This window comes from Gadus morhua, chromosome 23 (assembly GCF_902167405.1).
Source record: "Gadus morhua chromosome 23, gadMor3.0, whole genome shotgun sequence".
Lineage (NCBI taxonomy): Eukaryota > Metazoa > Chordata > Actinopteri > Gadiformes > Gadidae > Gadus > Gadus morhua.
Genome location: NC_044070.1, coordinates 3,334,324 through 3,342,250, shown reverse-complemented (window position 1 = coordinate 3,342,250; position 7,927 = coordinate 3,334,324). Strand labels below are relative to the sequence as shown.

General features: G+C 40.7%; 1 long non-coding RNA gene across 1 annotated transcript; it reads right to left on the bottom strand.

Moving 5' to 3' along the window:
- Nucleotides 1-5,096: 5,096 nt before the first annotated feature.
- Nucleotides 5,097-7,877, bottom strand: LOC115536979 (uncharacterized). Its single transcript, XR_003974757.1, has 3 exons — nucleotides 7,787-7,877; nucleotides 7,484-7,583; nucleotides 5,097-5,289 (listed from the first exon to the last, which is right to left on the bottom strand). It is a non-coding gene; the product is annotated as an uncharacterized LOC115536979 (long non-coding RNA).
- Nucleotides 7,878-7,927: the final 50 nt, after the last annotated feature.

Below are 7,927 nucleotides of genomic sequence, written 5' to 3'. Positions count from 1 at the left end.
ATATATGCTTCCATACACTTGGGTTACAGTGTGTGTATTCACACACACACATGTGGCGCTCGCACGGTCGAGTCTCATTGGCGGGCCAACGTCTCTGGGCGGGCCAGGCAGAGTAAGGGGAGGAGCTGAGATTCCTGATGACGTCATGAATACAGACATTCCAAATCAGCGCGCTTGAGCCTCCGTTTTTTCAAAGGCGAGCAGAACAGCTACTGCTAGTTTTACACCAAACGCAAGTTTTAGCCACTGGGGGACCATAGGCAGGCTAGGGGAACTCATATTTATGTTAGAAAACCTCACAAAGTGAGATTTTCATGTAATGGGACCTTTAAAGGGAAACTTCACTAATTTCCATTAAGCTTTGTGTCGTTAGAAACCCACTCATATTTGCATCATTCCCTTATTTCCCCCTGAGACCGGAGAGATAAGTATCGATCTCTAACACTTCCTGTTTTAAATGACGATTTTTGCGTCATTTAAAACAGGAAGTGTAAGAGGGGAGGATTCTCGTAAGACTGCAAGCACTAGTCCCATCCAGTATAGGGGGTGGAGAAACCTGAATTAACGACAATGGCGGAAGGTACTGGATCTGATATAGAAGATGGGGATTTCGAAGATCTGATGCTCGAATCTCATGTTCGTGGCTACCTTTACGAGCCGCAATATAGCGACGAGCAGCTGAAGCTGTTAGAGGAACAGGAGGCGGCTGCTACAGCCGAGGCAGTTCCTGCCTGTCGTGGACGAGGAGCTCGGAATGGCTCGAGCTCGGGTGGATTGGTGGTGCCTGTGCTCTCACTGTGCGCCTATGGACACAGAGGTAGAGTCCGTCTGCTGCAAAGAATTTCAAAGATGTCTTCTGGACGAAAATCTCTGAATCAGACAAGGACATGGACGTGTGTGTTGTGGAGCATCCTAGTTTTGCACCGCATAAGGACAGTGGCGTCCTGGAGACCTATTTCAGAATCCCAAATGTCAACTGGAAACCTCAGCCAAAGCCTGCAGGGACGAACGGACGTCTGACTGTAAAGTGAGTGTTTTTATTTTCTTTCTGTTACTATCGTGGCATGTTAACTGCATAAAGACAAACTATTGCTAACTGTGTGCTCAATGTTTTGTCTAGACAATATCGCCTAATAACCTCCCGCACTTTCTGGAATGGGTCCTGCAAGGCGTGAGATTGGGCAGAGGCTGTCGTGTCGTTTTACCTACTTGTGTCGTACAGACCATCCGACTAAAATATCCAGCTCCAGACGGCCAGTACTGCTGGCACCAAGAAGCTGACGACGCTCAGGAGGAACTATAAGTTTCATTGTTTACATATATTATTGTTTATATTTCTTGAAATAAATGGTTCGAATTCACGTTGTTGTAATCCTTAGTAGTGTTGCTCCAAGTGTATATTCGAGAAATAATATTATTGGAAGACCAACATTTCACAAGTGGAGCTACTAAGCTACTGCTGCCTTAGATGAAAACAATAGCAGAATAACAGACATCATTTTATAAAGCTTTGCACCATAAGTTAGTTGCGTATCAGTTACCTTCTTCCAAGTTTATAATGTTGAACTTTGGTGCAGACAGACAGAGCAGGAGTTGCATTATATTTTTTATTCACAAATGAAAGAATTGTGTCATGGGTAGACAACAAATTAAAATAAACAGGGTAAAACTAAATAAATTATAATATATATACAGTACAGTGAGAATCTAAAAGTCACTGCTGGAGGTGTCCCAGAAGAGCAGAGTAGAGAGAGATGGAGTTAGGTGCTATGGGAAGAGGTCTCAGAAGCGGCTTTGGAACAAAGTTGTGGCAGCCTCCATTGGTGGTTTAGGTACAGCGGAAATGTTGGGTGGCAAAGCAGGTTGTGGCGGGGTGAGTGAGGAGGTTGGGACTTTGAACTTAATGTTAGGGTCATGTCTTCTGTCCATGACCCTCTTGATTAGATGTCCGATAAACTGGTGGGTGTGTGGCGTGAAGATTGTTTTCAATACAATATCCATTGCTTGGACTTCTTGCAGTCCACCTGTTTGAACCGTGGTTCTCCTGTAAACGAAATGGAATATGATTATACAGAAAATCTGAATGAAGGTTTGTCTAGTAGACTTCTATCCCCAGGAATAGATTAAACCTTTCAGCCACGTATGCCTATTGAGTTAGCTGTGAACTTGAGTAACTAATTTTGGTTAATATACTATTCAAAGAGCACATGGTAACACACCTGTCACTGTGGTGGCTTTGTTTCCTTTTCACAATGTTTTCATTGTGCTCTAGGATAGCGATTTAGCACCTGTCCCTCATTCCATCATATGAGAAGGCCTGGCGTTTGGGGAGGTATTTCAGGAGAGCACTATGAAAGATCTCCAATGGCCCTGTGTGCAATTAAAAAGAGAGAATGGATGGGACTAATTAAAACATGTTCATTAGTGTCGTGGAAATATCTAGCCTAACTAAAATATACAAATTATGTTAACCTTGTTTGTATCATTACTATTCACATTAAAATGAATTGTATACATTCTCCCTTTATCTTAAGATACATCGCTTCCTCTCTAACTGAGAGAGGCTAAGATAGTTCACATTTGCATTCCCACTGGAGCCATTAAGTCTGATACTGAGGCCAGGCCAATCGACCGACTTCTTTGTTGTGTAGATGCCTTGCAGACATGTCTCTAGATAGGAGATGAAAAAAAACTTACTACCATGCAAAAGTTAACCATTTCGAAAGAAATGCAAACGAGGAGTAATTTACTTATGAGTTCACCAACTAATACTCTTCACTAGGAAATGTGTGAATTGATTTTCAAGCTGTCTTGCGGTATCAGCATGGTAGATGGAACCGCGGGGTCTCTGATAGGCGGAAATCTAGATCAGCGGAAGTGGCGTACGAAGCTGTGCATCGTGGTGCATGGTGGGAATTGTTGTCTTCAATCCACCAGCTCCAAAAAGTCACTTTCTGCTTTTTCTCGGTCAAGACGGCAACAAATTAGAAATTATTCGACTACATATAGGACCCAATGTCAATACATATTCATGTTTCCACCGGTAAAATTCCCCTTTAAAGACCAACTTCACCAGTGGAAATATGAAGGTGTATAGAACTCTGAGATGCTATTTAGTATAAATGTGCAAACATTTTACAACATACTAACCTGAGAAAAGGCAGAAAGAGTGTTTTATGGTCTCACTGTCTAATCCTACATATTACCATATGTAATGTCACACATGGTAAAATGTAGGGTTAGGATTAATAGGACAGCTGGGCCAAGGGAAGACTGAGGGAAGAAAAATCGAATTCATTATATTATAATAGCGATTTTATAATGATAAAACGCCGGTTCTGTATGGGTGAAGTATTCCTTTTTAAGCAAAGCAGTTCACAGTGGTGATACCTTATGTGAATTACTATTTTATCAGCAAACCTGTATATCAAAAGTAGCAGTGGTGATCATGATGATGTGTTCCAACCTCTGACATTAATGACATCACCTCTCTCTCTCTTTCTATTTTTCTATATCTCATTTTCAGAAAGACATGAATGACATTGTTGCTGGGGTACAGCAGTATCAATCATCACTATTGGACAATCTCCGGAAGCAGGTGAAGGACGTGGTAAAAAAGCATTCAGAAGGCACAAAAAGTCAACTTGAAAATGATGCAATGGATATATTTGACATTTTCATTGGCCCCTTCGCTAATGATGCAACAACATGTCGACAGAACAGAGTGGAGGAACGTGGAGGATCCAGAGAATGTCTCATCAAAGACAAAGAATTTTATTATGTACCATTAGCTAAAATTCTAGAGCAGTTATTATCACATCCAAGGGTTTGACTATGATTGAAAAGGAACCCCAGAGGTGCAGGGAAGGTTTTTTTTATGACATTGTTGATGGTGCTCTTTTAAAATCACATCCCTTATTTTCAGAGAAACCAAATGCACTGCAGATTGTATTATACACGGATGAAATACAGATCTGTAATCCACTTGGATAATTTGCATAAAAAATTAGTTGTTAATAGTGTAGTACACCCTTGGAAATAAAAATCCTCACTTCCGGGCTTCACTGATTCGCTAGTCAAGCTGCTAGCCCTCCACCAATCAGAATGGTAAAAGAATGACCGACTCGAATGGCCGATTACACATGTTGAATCGGCTGAAATGAACGCCGACGTGGCCGATTTGAGCGACCACACCAAATAGACTCATGTCACCGACGCCGATTTTCGATCCGGTGTGGGCTTGCATTTAGTCTACTTGCGATGGCTAGATCAGCAGACCTCCGTCAATCTGGTGTAGACGTCATATTGAATAGAATCAAGGAAGATGTGGATGCATTGTACAGTGGTGTTGAAATCCAAACTGGTAATGGAGAGAAAATGATATTTGGTGCTATGGTCTCTATGGTCTAAAGATATTGCCATTTGTTTTGGAGAGTTTGGAAGTCAATGCATGTGTCCAATTTATAACTGAGTTAATAGTGATTGTGCAAATAGTGTTTGCACCTGTTATTAGCATTGCAACTGTTTCTAGGTTGAAGTCACTAATTGAAAATCATATGAAGCGTTGGAAGGAGCTTTTTGCAGACCACAACGTTACACCTAAACAACATTATATGATACATTTGCCATCACATATACAATCATTGGGTCCAATGATCAGACATATGTGTATGCGTTTCGAGTCTAAACATTGTCTCTTTGAACCAGGGGTTCTCAAAGTTTTGACAGCTGAGGGCCAATTTAGGAACCCAAAATTTAACTTCGGGCTGCCAAAAGAAAATAAATCCGGCGGGAAACACCGTCAGCATCCCAGTGGTGACATTGCACCGTGGACCTCTGGGAGTGAGGTCAAGTGAGGTCTAAATCACGAAACTGAGGTTCATCCTTTCAAAGTAATGTACAGTTGGATTAAAACTAACAAATGTAACAGGATTTAATTGAAAGCTAGAGAGTCGACTTTTCTCTGGGTATTTATTTATTTTTGTTTAAATTAATATTGATATAATAATATAAAAGAATAAATATATGTATTTTTTAATTATTATATCAATATTAATTTAAATAAACATAAAGAGAAAGTCGACTCTCTAGCTTTCAATAAAATCCTGTTACATTTGTTGGTTTTAATCCGACTGACATGCTGCTGCGCCACGCGTCTCCCCCGCCCCCAGGGGCCAGCGGCAGGTGGTCTTCCTCCGGCTCGAAGGGGTTGGTGGGTCTCGGGGCCGGAGCGTGGCCGGGGGAGGGGGCGGCCGTCGGGCTCCGGGTCGCTGTGTGGTAGTCCTAATTCTTGTACAGCAGGGGCGACAGAAGAGGGAAGCTGTGGTCAACCGGAGGAGGAACAGCAGGTTTGACAGGTGAGAGTCAGCGGCAGGCCTTGGGAGATGCTCTTGCTGAGGCTGCTCAGCGCCCCTACACTATTGAGGGCCACATTGGTGGTAGGTTCTTCTGCGGTGGTGGGCTGGACCAGCTGCAGGGTGCTTTTGCTGCCTTGCATGCCTGCTTTATCTGCTGTATTCATGGGCTGCAAAGCAAACTGGCCATTCACAGTGATGGTCTGTGGGGCGGCAGACTGAGCAGTCCTGGCAGGTGAAGCCTGGATCCCCTGCTGGGAGGACTTCCTTTTGGGTGGAACAGGGCGTGGTAAAATGTGCACCAGCTGTTTCCCTCCAACCGTGTGTAAGTTAGTTGTAGTTGTTGTGCAGTACATTGTTGTGATTTGAGTGGGAAGAGCAGCACACTGCAAAAACTGAAATCTAGCAAAGATGAAATATCTTAAGTAAAGGCAAAATACTCTTGTTTTTTGTCTGTCATATTTCTTCTTACTAGGCAGTTTTTGCTCCGGAGCATTTCACTTGATTTAAGTGTTTTTTTTCCTGAATTATCTTAATAATGCATTATAACCTGTTATTTAGATTGTATTACTGGTTCTGAGTATGTTAATGCTTAAAATGAGAATGACCATTATTCTAAAGGTGTTACACCAATACTGACAACTACAAAACTGCTTTATCAAAATCTGAATTTCTTATTTCAAGCATCTTATCTCTTGACATATTAAAAACATATTCATTGTTTAATTGTCAATCTTAAAACACAGTAATTACAAATGTCCAGAGATTTAATATAGTACAGACCAATGACACTACTTCAAACCATTGCTTTAAGAACAAACTTTCTGTCCAGCCTGTATTATCCTTAAAGTGATTGAGTTATCCAACTTAAAAGTGAGTGATCACCTACGTCTCATCTCATTATAACATTCATCAGGTCAAGACCATTTAGTTATAAACACAACAGGAACAACATTGTGATCATTCTTGACACCTAAATGGCTTTTAACACGTGGTCTAATAAACATTTGAAACAATCTCAAAGAAAGCCATTATTATCAAAGAAAGGGTTGATTTTCAGTATTTAGGTACACAGTACAAAAACCAATTCAAAACACATCTGGAATCCAAACATCTAACCTTTTCATCTGCTACTAAAATATCTTATGATATGACCATGCTCAAATTCCAAGATCGCTTTAAAAGCTTTGTATCTGGGGAACATACTATGAGTCGTTTGAACTGTTGTGCATTGCCATAACATCCTCAAGATGGTATTTTACTTCTACATACGTTTGGCTCTTGATGCTAATTGTGTAATAAGAGGTACAATCGACCAGCTTTTCAGCATCAACTAAATTGGCCTGTACAAGGTGTGAACGCTGAACTTGATAAGCCATGGCATTTCTATCAAAGTGTATAGTTTGAAATGGTTGAACAATAAAGCCTAGAATCAACAAGAAAGATGTTTTTGACCAGTCCAAATTCTAGCATATTACCATTCAGTACTGGCAAGGATCATGGACTATTTATTATCATTTATCACAAGCCATTTGATACAGCAAGGTGTATTTCATTGAAACCTAGAAAGTCTCCATATTTTCACGCAAATATTGTAAATCCTTAACCTCAGATACAGGTCCCATCTCTTTTTCATTTGAAAAAATTGGGTGCTTGGAAGGGTCAACATTTTGACAGCTTTCATATATCTGGTTCTGATTGATCAAAGACCTGCAAACATTTTTTACATTTGAATAACTTGCACTTCACAGTGCACTTATAGGGGGACTTGTTCAAAAATGTAATAATATCCTCCAATCATAGCTTTACAAGTCCTTTGTGGTCTATGAGCCCCCTGTATGAGTATGGATCCCATCCCTCTACATGATGAGGTTCTCTATACTAGACACTACATTTTTCCTCTAATTTTAAATGAACATACATAATGTTAGGTATTTCTTCTATATTGGCAGGAAAAATAACAAAAGTTTGAAAAGTTTTGTCTCATTAAATTAGCCAATCCAAGTTAAATATGTTGTTGACCTTACTTTTAATGTATATATAAAGGGCAGTGAAGGCACACAGCACAGTGAAGTATTTATAAGTACAGGTTTTTCTTGACAAGGTCATAATGATAACGTGTGCGTTACCTCTGCCACCAGGCGGGGTAGCTGAGCTATCTTTTCTTCCTTCCCAACTCCATTATGCAGTTCGTTGATAACGAACTGGACCGTTGCATTGGAACTGCGTCTGGAGGTGGACGGTGCAAAAAAAATGGGCGGTACATCAGGTTATCTGTGATTGGTTCGCTAATAATGTCCGTCATCTACCAGAACTATCATTCTGAGATGCAAAAATGCAGTCTTATAACCCTTCTCCTTTCTTGAGGACGTATTAAAAGATAAACTTAAAAGCATTTGAGGACAACCGATGAAACTCCTGCCAACATTTACGTTTGATTCTTTTAAAACAGCCTCTGCTCTTTGACCCAGAAGAATCAACCTTGGTCTCTGGTGGTTCCCTTCTCATCTCAGCCGATTGGTTTCATGTTTTTAATTGTATGAGCCTAGCCTATTGGTCGGAGGACAAGTCAC